This window comes from Erithacus rubecula (genome assembly GCF_903797595.1).
Source record: "Erithacus rubecula genome assembly, chromosome: 3".
Classification (NCBI taxonomy): domain Eukaryota; kingdom Metazoa; phylum Chordata; class Aves; order Passeriformes; family Muscicapidae; genus Erithacus; species Erithacus rubecula.
This window is the reverse complement of record NC_136689.1, coordinates 91,904,891-91,918,386: the sequence shown is the minus strand read 5'-3', so window position 1 is coordinate 91,918,386 and position 13,496 is coordinate 91,904,891. Positions and strand designations below refer to the sequence as shown.

At 38.5% G+C, this 13,496-nt stretch overlaps 1 long non-coding RNA gene across 2 annotated transcripts in view; it reads right to left on the bottom strand.

Annotated features, from left to right (window-relative positions):
- Window positions 1–13,496, bottom strand: part of LOC306800426 — a 44,556-nt gene that overhangs the window by 20,283 nt on the left and 10,777 nt on the right. The gene's annotated exons all lie outside the window — the stretch shown is intronic.

Sequence of the window (13,496 nt, the reverse complement as noted above, 5' to 3'; positions counted from 1 at the left end):
CTTCTGTAAGACTAAAAGAAACACCTGACAAACTCTACTACACCCATGACTCGGATGTAAAACATCAGACTACCTTTCCATCCAGGAATGACCCAAATTACTCAAAATGTCATTCTGACTCCTTTTTACACAGCTTCTTACTTTTGCATGCTACCTAATAATGAGCTATTCAGGACAGCAAGGAGGTAGCTCAAAGAATGTGTTGCAGGAAGAATACAGATGTCCCTAGCAATGAAGAAGTAACAGAAATTATATTAGTGCTCTAAGATGGTATAGGATAAAAATATTTTAGCCTTTATTCACTACATCAAATCTTGAAGTGCTCAAGTTTTTCAGCTATTTATCTCAGAAAATAAAAAACATTAAAAACAAACCCTCTCTTCCCCAAAAAGAAAACAACCAAGCCCAAACCTTAACACAAAATAACACTCCAACACCCACATTAATTTTTCTGTAGTATCAACAGACAGGGTTAAGTTAGTTCATGTTCTGTTAAGTTAGTTCATATTCTGTTCATCAGAAACTGATAAAATTATTCCTTCCTCCTCTACCTATCCAATATAAAATGCAAGTTATGGACTAAGTTGCCTTTGTCCCCTATTTTTTTACTGATTTATTCAGCATTCTCAGAGTTTTCTGTCACACTTCAGAAGGATTTGACAGATATTTAGAATTTCCTGGGTGTATTTTGTCTTCCCACTTGGATATTTCTACTCTATATATTACATGTGTTCAACACATCTCGTGTATCTGAGACACGACAGTATCACTGTTCACTGTAAAAATATGAATGTGTACTTATTTCCAGCCAAGAAATCCCAGAGAACAAGATGCCATCATAGGCAATTAGGAATGGGCTGACATTTTTCTTGCTGCAAAGCACCATATATTTACAGAGCAACATATTACACCTTATCTCAAAATAACACCAGCAGAGAACTGAGCCATTTGTGCCAAGCAATTCTCCAGCTGAGTAGAGCTGGAGACAGTAAAGATACTCACGTCAATCTCTACCCAGAGAGAAGCACAAGGGTAGGTTGCACTCATTGCTAAGGTTCCAAGTAGCAAGGCACAATGAGGTGAGTGAAACAGACAGGGTGGAAAGAAAGAATGTAATAAAATCAGTTCAGTAATGCTGAAGAGTAGTCTGTGTCCATATGTATGTGTTTGTCTGTCCATACATTGTGTATGATCTCTCTTGTGAAAAAGCTAATAACTCCATCAGCCCTAGGGAAGATCAGTTAAAAAAATAAGGGAAAGAAAAAGACTTTTCCCCATTATGGACAGCATCATCAGCTTGAAGGAAGACAATTTTTTGGTCATGACTTTTGCAGAATCCAGATTTTCCTCTGACTTTCTGAATGGTCAGCGAGTGCCTTAATGTCACTGCTCAGAGTCAAGAGAAGCTGTAAAACTGTTGAAAATACATGAGCCAGGGACAGGAACCAAATGAATGAGTGTTATGTATAAGGCATGAGATTTGGCAGATCTGTAGACACTGCTGCTAAATGATTCACAACCCAAAGAGAACCAAAATGACAACTTCAGCACTCTTTCTGAGAAATACCACTTTTGTCAGCCAAATTTCAAGAATTTCTAAAGTCTTCCTAAAGAAAATTAGTTCCTCAAGACCAAGCAATAGTAAGAGAAAGACGAGTAGCAGCTGAGGATTAGAAAGGTAAAACACAAATTTAAAGGTAAACCCTTAAATATGACAGATTTAAATCCACTTAGCCAATAACCAGAGGGCAATAATAAACATGAACAGAAAAACATAAATAAAAAAGCTCCATCCCTCTTTGTGTTCAGGCTTAATAAAACTGAGATGACAGCAGAACTGGAACAGTTACTCATTGCTAAAGGCAAAGTTATGTATGTTAAAACAACAGTCAAAATGCCATCACCTAAAACTTGTCACAAACAATGTTCCTCAGAAACTGGTTTTATAATCCACTCTACTAAAAGGAGCTTCTCTGACTGCAGCCATGCATAAAACATCTCCTAAATTTTGAGCTAGCATGACAGCTTTGTTACCACAGGCACTATTCACTTGCATATGAGGGTAAGGGCTGTAGATACTGAAAGCATGGGGTTCTTTAGATACCTGCTCTTGAAAGAGTTGCACAGGCATTTGTTGTCTCAAGGCAGAAAGGCTCATGAATACGTTTGTCAAGACTAATAAAAGAAAAAGGAAAAAGTCTTTCATTCCATGTTTAACTACTGTTACGTTTCCCTAAACAGAATATAAACGTGCAAAATTCTCAGCTGATCTTGTGTTTGGAAATGTGCATGGAAATATGCATTCCTTTGAAATCCAGATTGCCTCTCCTTCCTTCAAAATCACAAGCAGCAACCGAGCCTTAATTCAGCATTGATGAATTTATATGCATTATTTATACTTGCTATTCCTGGGAATCAATACATCACTCCTTCAGCCAACCAAACATTCAAATCACTTTTCAGTGTAACCTTCCTGCCATGATTCAGCTGACAAGAACAGAGATGCATTCAAATTTAAGGGACTTCCTAGGTAAACACTTGCTTGAAGACCTATGCAGAGAGCTGGAGAAATTATATTAATTGCACTCACAGCAACCACTTCTGCCCATCTACAACTTAAAGTAAAACATTTACACATTTCAATTTTTAATTAAAAAGAGAAAACCAGGCAAGTGAACAGAACACCAAGAAGTAATTCCTAAAGTATAACTAAACCCATACAATTTCAGAGTCTTGCCCTTGTTCATCCAGCTGGTTTCTTTCCCATCACTCCAGTAACCATCATTCACAGCTTGACACAAAAGTGTTTTAGAGAAGCAAGGCCTGATTTCAGTGGCACTGGTCTGTTGGTGTAACTCACCTCAGCCATTTGCCCACTAGTCTGCAAGCCATCCTCCTGCCACCATTGTCATTAGCAGCTTCCACCAGTTATGCCTTGCATTCAAGGCTTCTCCAAAGCTCACACAGTCCCACCTGAACTTCTTTTCTCTTTTCTAGACTATTTCCTTTCTGTGTTTAGATGAGTGGTCTTCAACTTTGCATTTCTCTTTTTGCTAGAAACACATATTAAATATACATCACCACATCTTGAGTAATGCGATCACGTTTCAGGGCTGTTTGCTAATCCTTTCACTGCATCTCCTCCTCTTCCCCTGATACATCAGCTCTATCTTCCTTCACTACCCCTCTTCCAGTCTCCTTGGGAGGCTGAAGATGGATTTGGCTTTTTGCTCCATCAGCTTGGTTCCAAGTCTTTCAGCCATTGTTCTTAAAATGTTTACCCATCCTTTTGTTACCCAGGGCTTCCACATGAAGGAGAACAATGTGCTGATGTGCTGCAGAGAAAACCTCTGGTTCAATGATCCATATGCATTTACACTGGCACCCAAATGCCTAAATATTTTTTTCTAAAACAAAAAGACTATTTTTATTAGGTATGAGCAAATTAATCCCTGTCTGGTTTATGATGCACTTGGAATTGTCTTCTTTCACCCATTAATTCTGTGGGTTTCATATTTGTGAAAATAAAATGGGTACCAAAGAGTGTCTTCAAGGATTCAGACAACTTGTTTGGTGTGATAACTGGTTAAAACACTGGCATCTATTTGTATCACTAACATAATTCATGTTTTATTAAGGAAACATCTATTTTTTTTTTTAATCTTATTGCGAAAGGCAATAAAGTTGTGAAAGGTAAAGAAGCAGCACTGCACAATCTGTACAAAGTGTAAAAACATTTAGGAGGTGTATAACACATTGTTTTGCATAATGGAATTCCTGTTCAGTATTAGGAAAAATCAACTATTTCTGTGAACTTTAAAAATTTTAATTCAGCAGTATTTTCCAGTTATCACATAAACAGGCTAGCAAGATTTCTGATTGAGAAAATTGTGTATTAATTACACTCTTCCAAGGCAAAAGTGAATATTTTGGCTTGTTTTAAGTTCCTAATACAGTGCAAGTAGATAGAGTAAACACTGGAGGAAAAAATAGCCAAAACCAAAATCTTAAGGCAAAAATGAAGGTTTGAAAGGGAGAAAAGGGTAAGAACATTGCTACCTAAACTGTCATAAAAAACAAGCCAACTTTTGCAGTTATTGACCCTGCAATGATATGGAATTGCCAGTTTAGTAAACATTATTTGATATTTACCATCAGAGTCTCAAAGGAAAAATCTGCATGGATATTTGATATCCCTTTTGTTTCTCTTAAACTCATCAGTGAAGAAAGAGATCTCATGCTTTTAGTCACCATCAACACAAAAAGATAAAATTGAATACATCCAACTCACTCCTAGCAAATGCAATCTTGAGAATAAATGTTCCTTCTTTTTCATACATTCACATTTATTCCTGGTGATAGCAATAAAAATAAAACACATTTGAGCATACTTTAAAAGCAAGAACAAATTGTTTAGTAAGCAAAGTTAAAAGTTATCAGATATGTAAAATTGTCTTGACTGAATCACATACAAAAGCCATTTAAAAAACTAAAAATGCAAAATAGGACAAGGTTTCCACATTTAAGCACAAACAGGAGCACTGGCTAATTGTGCATATACATATTTATCTTTGCATGTGGAAGTTTGTTGAGAGTTTTCTTTTTCTGCAACGAATTTAAACATGTCACACAATATTCAACCATGGCATTCTTGGTGACAAGGACTACAGTAGAATTGTACATTGAAGTTCTGAGTAACAACAAGATAGCAATTTGGTAAGCTGAAAAAGACAGCAAAAAATTGCTCCCCCCTCTTTTTTTTTCACAGCTATGTGAAGGATTTATTTGCTAATAAATAAATAATTTACAGATGGGGGAAGATTGTTGACTAAAAGAACAACATTACTAACAGAAGCCATTCCTTTTTTTTTTACACAATGACAGAATAGCAAACCCTTAGTATTGCACAAAGTCCAGGATGCAATCCTGTTCCTAAAATGATTTATGCCAAATAGAATTGTGTTCCAATAAAGCCAAATCTCATTAAAAAGAAAACTTAAAAATCACCATTTGAGATGTATACTTTTCAATAAAATAACCTGACATAAAAAAAATATTTTTTAATATATGAACGAAAACATTCACTTTGTTACAAAAATGCAGAACAAAATAAGACTGTTTCAGATTTCCCCAGCTGGAGAGCTACAGGCAAAATACAAGCACATATCTGTGAAAGGTTGACACATTTCCCATTTTCTAATTCAATTTAAGAAAAACGTTTTGCACAAAGCTCTGTCCACCAGCTTATTCTTTCATTTTTAACCCCCATATATAAACCATCATGCTTGGCCTTACTGGTTAGGTCCTGTCCAATATCCTAAGCCAGTGGTCTGGAACTGGGGAACTGGATCCTTACTTTGTAACAACTTTCTTGCAAATAAGTCAATCAAGTAATAGTAACTCATTAGGTGAGTTAATCCCACACTTCACAGAAATCTGTTAGAAGAACGCTGTAAATTATGTTGCCATGCTAATTAATACATATCCTGGGCTTAATCCTTGTCAGCTGAGAAACAGGAATAGGGGTCCTGAAGTTTGGAGCAACACTATTCCAGCAGTCATGCAGGACTAAATGCTCTTCATTGCTCTCTAGAAGGACTTAATTTGAGAGGCATGCACAATGAATGTTTCATGCATACTTAAGGAATTAAGCATTTTAAAACATTACAGACACAAATACTTCTGTTTCCCAGTGGCTGGAGTACTACTTTTATCCAATAGCCCAGTGGTTAAATCACTTCTTCAGGAAGCCACCAAAAAAAACGCTGCGTCTTCAGCCTGAGGAGGCTGAAATATGCACATTTATTTGCCTGCAGAAAGTACATCCCTGGCAAACACAGTGTGTCTGGGGTGACAAAATTCACCTTCCTGCTAAAGCCACACCACTGAGCAAACCATGATTTCTGATTTGCTGGACCAGGAAGAGGACTGATTCATTGCATGACTGTGACCCTCTCCCCTGGGAATAAAGATGCTCTCTTGGGAACCTCTTCACACAGGCTTTCTGCAGAATCTCATTCAGTTGAACACACATATGATAGTCTGCTGTCAACATGTACTTGATCTTACTTTGGCCTGTATGAGGTCAAAAGTTAACTAAGCTTGATCTTACCAGGCAAAAATAAGCTGATTCTGTGATACTACAGCTAATAATAGAGCTACAAGAAAGAAAAATGAAGGATTCATAAGGTGATACTGAGCACTAAATGTGAAAGAGTCCTCACTAGTCTCAAATCACAATGCTTGTGGTAGACTGATCACAGCCAGCAGGTAAATCACTTAACCCCCCAAGCACAAGAGGGGAGAGAACTAGAAGGGCAAAAAAGTAGATAAAAGATTAAGATACAGTCAGTTCAATAAGTGATTAAAAAGAAAGGGAGAAAAATTCTCACCACCAGTGGACTCACACCCAGCCAGAGTGATGCCCCAACAACAGCTATCCTGGAAAAAACTCTCCCCCTGTTCCCACATCCTCCCATCCAAACACACACATTTTATTGCTAATGCATAACATTATATGCTATGAGACATACATTTGGTCAACTGAGGTCAGCTGTCCCAGCTCCATCCCCTCCCTTGAATCTTGTCCACCCCCAGAGCTCTCACTGAGATGGCAAAGTGAGGAAGAGAAAGCCTTGATGCTGCACAAGGACTGTTCATCAATAGCAAAAACATTGGTGTGTTACCAACATTGGTTTGGTCATCAGCCTAAAATACAGCACTGTGTGGACTGCCCTGAAGAAAATCAGCCAAATTTTCCTCCCTCAGTTGAACCCAGTACATGCTGAATCAGCTCAGACTGCCTTCACACTCTTTTTAATTTCCAGCCCCTACATTTATTTTCTTCCACAGAACTAAATGTGCAAACAAGCAGAAACACCTTAGCATCCTCAGCTCAGAAAACAGATTTTTCTTACTCACTCATGAAGACTTGGATGTTTAGGAGCTGGCTCGAGATGCTGCATTCAGCTGTTATAAATCAAGATTTCCTTTTAGTCATTTCCCTTGTTATTCAGTCAGCCCTCATGGGAGCCCAAGAATGCCATGAGATGAGAAATACTAACATGTGGAAAAGCTGAAAGTGTATTAGCACACCTGCTGCTATCACTGCAGCACATGGAGATCAAATGAACTCAATTCTTCACTTTTCACATGGGGATAAAAGTCCATTGGGTGGGGGGGCATGTATAGTCTCTAAACAGAAGATTAATACATTCTAGGAAGGCTATACTTTATGGGAGGGCCAAGGAAAGGTCTCATTCTGATCTAAATGAATGTCTATAGAAAAATCACTCATCTCCAGACTTTGAGAGTATTTACAGTTGAAGACAAACACTGCACCTTTCAACATCCAGCATGCTTGTAGGGTGCCCCAAGATCTCAGTAAGTGGATCCTACAGCTGCAAAACATTACAAGAAATTTGCACCATCACGAAATGTTTGACAGCAGTTGCAGCTTAACAGCAGCGACTCAAATCTGCCAGCACAGGCTGTAGAACAAATGCTCACCCCGGCTCAGTTCCTTCAGTGGCATTTGGCACTGCCACCAGGCTGACAGCTGCTCTGGCTGGTGGTTTGTAGCACATAAGGAAGCTTTGCATGGCACTGCACAACCCAAGGGGAGCAGAGACAGCCCTGGGAGAGAGCATCGTCACACTCCAGGGTCTCAGCTGATCTCTGCTTGCTCCACCAGCCCTAAGGGGTTTTTAATACCAGAGGGAAAGGCAGCCTGTGACACAGAGTTATTTACAGTGGTAACTTGCCATGGCACCAGCCAGCCACAGACAAGCACATCACAGATCTGCTCTCTGCCTGTCATTCCTGGACAAGCTGTGTCTGGTTTAGATCTACAAGTGTATTCTAACTCCATAAATAATAAGCCCACTTCCAGCTTTTGCTAGAGATGAACCAGGAAGACTGCAGCTAGCATTAATTCTGGCACACATCTGCATAAGGGGCTTCTCCTTTCAACCTAGAAATCTTTCCTGCATTTCAGCATCTTTTTTAGGAGACATGGTGTAGACTGCAACCCACATGACATTAACTCTGCTATTCAAGAGAATTTGAATTATTCAAGTAGGATTTCCTGCTACATGCTATCATGTATTTCAAGATATATTGAAGATGTTCCCATCATTCCTTGATGCTGCCATCAGAAAAAGCAAAAATTTTGGCAAAAATTTGTGTCTATATTATAGAGGATATTGATTAAATACATGATGTAGAAAATTAAATGGGCAGTGAAAACATAGATGGCTCTTTTCTAGAATGAAATATTGTCATTCAGCATTATGCTGATTTAACTTAGTTACAAAGACAAAAATTTGGAAATTTACTTGATTGATACCTCCTAAGTTATGTTAATAAAGACTTTTTTTTTTTAATTACTTATGGGATGCATCTATGAACAAAAGGTAGGACATACAAAACACCTTCTGAGATGATACACTCCTATCAGAGTGAAGTTTTATTAAAGAATACTGGTTTTTTCCAACTACAGAAGCAAGCTGGGTTTCTTGAGCAGAGGAATGCCATCCACCATTGCCTAGATCCAGCCCCCACACAGTTTTGTCATATTTCTGTACCAGGAGCCCAGATCTCTGCTGTACCCTTTACAAAGTGAATGCCAGCTACCTGCACACAGGAGGAGAGGTGTGGTGCCCAGCTTGCAGAGGTGTTTGTGAGGAGACCACAGAGCTCCTTCCACACTTCTCACCCCAAAGCACAAGGCAGAGCTGACTGTGCAACCACCATCCCCAGGGCCTGATTGTCCAGTCCATTTCACATGTCATGGTTGTGCAGTGGAAATCAATGAAGTTATACAGCCAGAAAATTGGTGAAACAGAGACTGGCCCTCAGCCCCTGAAGGGGTTTCAGTTCACTGGTGGGAGAAACAATCCTTGAACATACATTTGTCAATCTGGTCCCATTTATGTCAATTAAAAGTATTGCTTTTGACTTCAAGGGAGTCTAGTCACATTTGTGTACTGGTAAGAATGTGCTCTGGAGACTTTTCAAGAGAAAGGCCTTTTTTCAGGTGGAGGTTAAAATCTGTACACACTAATGATGAATGGCATTTAAAAAAAGTTAGCAATATACTTTAAATTTGAGGATGCAAGCTATTCAAGTGTTCAATTCAAACCCACAGATTTCTGATCAATAACATTTTTGAATGCCTATCATTAATCCTCTACATCTGACAGAAATAAAGGGAATCTTTAATCTAGGATTGATAAGTCATATAGGGTAAAACTAAAGGCTGTATGCAAACTTACACATTTTTTTTTCTAGAAAAATTCATAAACTAACATGGAACAGAAGATGCTATGCCTTGAACTGCAGTTTAACAGCAGGGAGTAGGACCCAATGAAATGATGGATACTGACCCAGTGAACCTTTGCTTAGTCTCACCAAACAATCACTGCTGATGTCTGTTACATAAAGGACAGAATAATAACAGGGTACACTCTAAGCAAGATGGTAGCCTCTCCCTCCACTTAAAGCTGTTTTCAAGTTTTTCACACTGATGCAACCAAAAATTAATAAACTGTGGACCTTTTTTATGCAAAATAGGAAATGCCCTTAATTTGAATAAAGATGAAAATTAACACTCTTTTCCTTCTTGACTTAGAATAGAACATGGGGCATCTCCAGGCTCATAAACTCAATCTAGAAGCTCAATTAACTGAGGAGCACAGCACAGGAGTAACATTAAAAACACAGTGTGATTCACCCTAAAACAAACAAAAGTTTACCTACTTGAAATAAAAATAAAAGAGAGGTGGATGTAGAATAAGATGAAGTTTAGGATTATGAAAGGGCATGAAAAATTGAACAATAGCAGAGCACACAAATATGAGAACAACAACAAAAAAACACCAAGTGTTTTTCATTATGTCATTATTTCAGGTTCTTCCTAAAAGGAGAATCAGTCCTGCCAGAAGAAATACACAGTACATTCAGGGGAAAAAAAATCTGTTACAATACCACCATAAGTCTTTTAAGCATATACATATGATAATTAGAATGTGTGCTAACTACACCAGTCTTTCTTTGATTTCCAAAAATAACTATTTCACCAGCATGGAGAGTTTTAAAATTAATCTTACTACAGCATTCTCAACTTGAAAAAAATCCTTCCATATCAAAACATAAGACACATTCTACCTTTATGAAGTATTAGTGCATAGCTTTTCTGTATTAAATATTTTAATGTTATAAGAGTACAGAGAACATTGTGTGAGTTTTTTACACTCACTTGTCATGGTTTAGGAATGGTATCCCTCAATTTAGTACTCCCACTAGAAAGAAAACCACAAGCCACTCCCATCTCCTTCCCCTGAGAGACAAAAAGAGCAGAGATTGCAGGCTGAAATAAAAAGACTGCTGGAAACAGGACAAAATAATCAGAACATCTTTTTTCAAAGGTGCCTAAGATTAGAAAGATTTCTCCAATAAAAAACTGAGAGTTCAGTTCCCTGCTGGCCAAACTTGTATCCCCTATTAGCCATGTCCAGCCTGAAGCAAAGTTAGACTAAGATACAAAGCCTGAGAAGTTAAAATAGTTTTGAATGGGAAGGGAATCGCTTTTTTTAAGTATTTATTTTGCAAGACCCCAGCATATTACAGAAATTCTCAGAAATAAACCTTAAACATCTAATTAACCACATAAGTGTATCCTTTTCAGGAGGACAGAGCATCTGCTGAGCACAAGGAGCTTACAAAAATAATGATGAAAACAAAAATTCCCCAGAACACAATATGAGAAGAAGCCATATACATTTAAATAAATTAGTGTGTATTACTGCTGGATCTTCCTTGTTTTTTGGGGTTTTTTTGAGGAACACTGCACATATGTGGCACACAGCAGCAGCATACATTTGTTTGGGTGCCAAGTGCCTTCTGCTTCCTCTGACTGGAGCATCAGCAGCACCCAGCCTGCATCCCAAAAGAGAGCTCAATACAGGTTTGAGTGCCCAGTGAATTACTGTCTTCATCTAATGAAGCACAACCACTTTCACATCCTGGTGACATGGTGATGCATAGACCTTGCTAAGGGCAAAATTATATAGCAACACCCTTTAAAGAAACTCAGACAAAAATGCACCTCTTATAAAAAATTGGGCTGCTATTTCCTTGTGATTCTTCCACTAATTAATTCAACTAAACATGACAGTTTCATTAAAATATTAAATCTTTATATAATCTTTATGCATTTCTCTCTATTCAGCTTCATAAATGAAAGAAAGATTTTGATTAAATGTAAGAAATAAGTTACACAAGACAGCTTCTGGTCTGTCTCACACAAGAAGGATTGCAAACAAGTTGTGTCTGTGCTTGTACTGTAACCTCCAACCTCTGAGCACCACCCCAGGGACCTGTTCATCAATATAACCACTGCCCTGCCCTGAGCACAAAGGGAGATCAGGGCTAGCGTGCCAAGGCAGCCTTCTGCTATGATCATTGAACTCAAAATGTTTTAGCCAGATATGAAAGAGGGAAGATGGATAGTAACCAGCCTGACCTCCTCAACATTCATGGGGAATCTCAGAAGCTGCATGCCACCGGTGCAAGGCAGGACTGCAACACAGATGCTGTAATGAAACTGCACAGTGGGTGGCACAGTCTCAGCCTGAGAGACTAACCCCACTGTCTGGAAAAGAAAAACAGATGACCTGAGTTGGTGAAGTCATATTTCCCTTCACATTTAGCCAGGGCAAAGAAGACAATCTGTTTTCACTCCTGATGCAATCCTATGAACTGAGAGGATAACAGGTCATGTATAATTCAGTGTCATTTTCAACAAGACAAAGGAATTCAGATTTATCTTCACTGTAATTAAGTACAATTGGGCTCGTCAGGAATTCTGAAAAAGTACCAATGACCTGATGAAGTCCACTCTTTATGCTAGGAAACACATCCTTGTCAGAGCTGGGACTTATTCATGCATGCACCAATTTCAGTTTATGGGAAGAGAATCACTGTGCACTGGCTCTGCTAATGTGAAAGAAAACCCCCTTAAAAACCAAACTTTCTGACAACTGACAGAACTTGTGAAAACTTTTCTAACTACACTATGGAAAAAAAATTGAAACCTATGAAAGAGTTTAGAATGTGGAGTATTGCCAATAAGCCTGACACTTCATGCAGCGGAGTTCCAGCTTTTGGGAAGGTAGATGCATCCCAACTTCCTTCCACCGTGGTGAGTAAAGATGAGATTTTCACACAACATCCAAACAAAGCACTACTAATTCTAAACACTGATTAAATTATCCTCTCAAACAATTAAAAAAAAAAATCCAGTGTTTTATCTTGTAGATTTATCACCCATCTCATTCTTTCAGCTTCTTTGCTCTGAAGCATTTCAGAAGAAGCTCCTAGGTAAAAGCCTACCCCAGCATAACAATGCTACCACAATAAATGGTCAGCAGCATCTGCACCTGAGCACCAACTGTGCAGCAAGCCCCATGGTCCCTTGGAACAAGGAGCCCAGGTTGCAGAAGATGATTTCACCAACTGATGTTTTGAATGCTTACTTTTGAGTGCTTGAAAAATCCTATGGTGACAATTCTAAGAGTACACATACTTTATTAATATGCCATTACAATCATTTTTGTATTCTTTTCCTCTCCATGCAGCCTTATAATCATTTATCAATTGCACCACTCCAGGGGCACAGCCTAGTGCTGTCTCAGTGGGAATTAGTGTTGATTGCCCCACTGCACATCACCTATGTTAGCTTTTCTTTAAAAGGTTCTCACTACAGTCCTGCTGTTTTATAGTTCAACTTAGGTCCTGCTGTTTTGTGATTCAGATACAGCACACAGAATGGTTTGGGTTTACCCCAGGATATGTTTTACAGAACTGCATTAAAAACAACATTCACTTTTATTGGAATCATTCATGCTGTAAGTTTTAGTCTGCTTGAGTGAAAAAGAACATAACACTTCTACAGTGATGAAATACAGGATCTTTTTCTATGCAGAAAAAAGTTGTTCCACAATAAGAAATTTCTATTTAAATGCTTGTTCATTTTTTTTTTTTCTGTTTATAAATGTAGGGTACAGCCCTTTTCTGAGGTTCAATATACACAGCGTACATTTTGTAAAAGTCTTACCCAAACCATTCACACACAGATTAATGTTACTGAACAGCCTCACTTAGGGAGTGGAGGATTTGCTTTGTTCAACAGGCACCAGACACTGGTACCTCATTTCATGCATGGCCTTCACTACAGAAAATTAGGAGCTGTGAAAAAAAAAATCAGTGGGCTATTCTTACATTCCACCCTGTGTTCTTGCAGCATTTCATCCCATGCTTTTGTGACCCAAGACATTTTGATTCACAGCCTACTACAAGTCAGCTTAACATTTATCAAGGTCTGCATGAGAAAGGTGCTGTGGCTCTGCCTCTGCTGATCCACCCAGGCACAGCTGGCCCTGGGAACCCCACACTGCATTGCTCTGTGCTACTAGTGCTAACTAATTCTCTGCCAA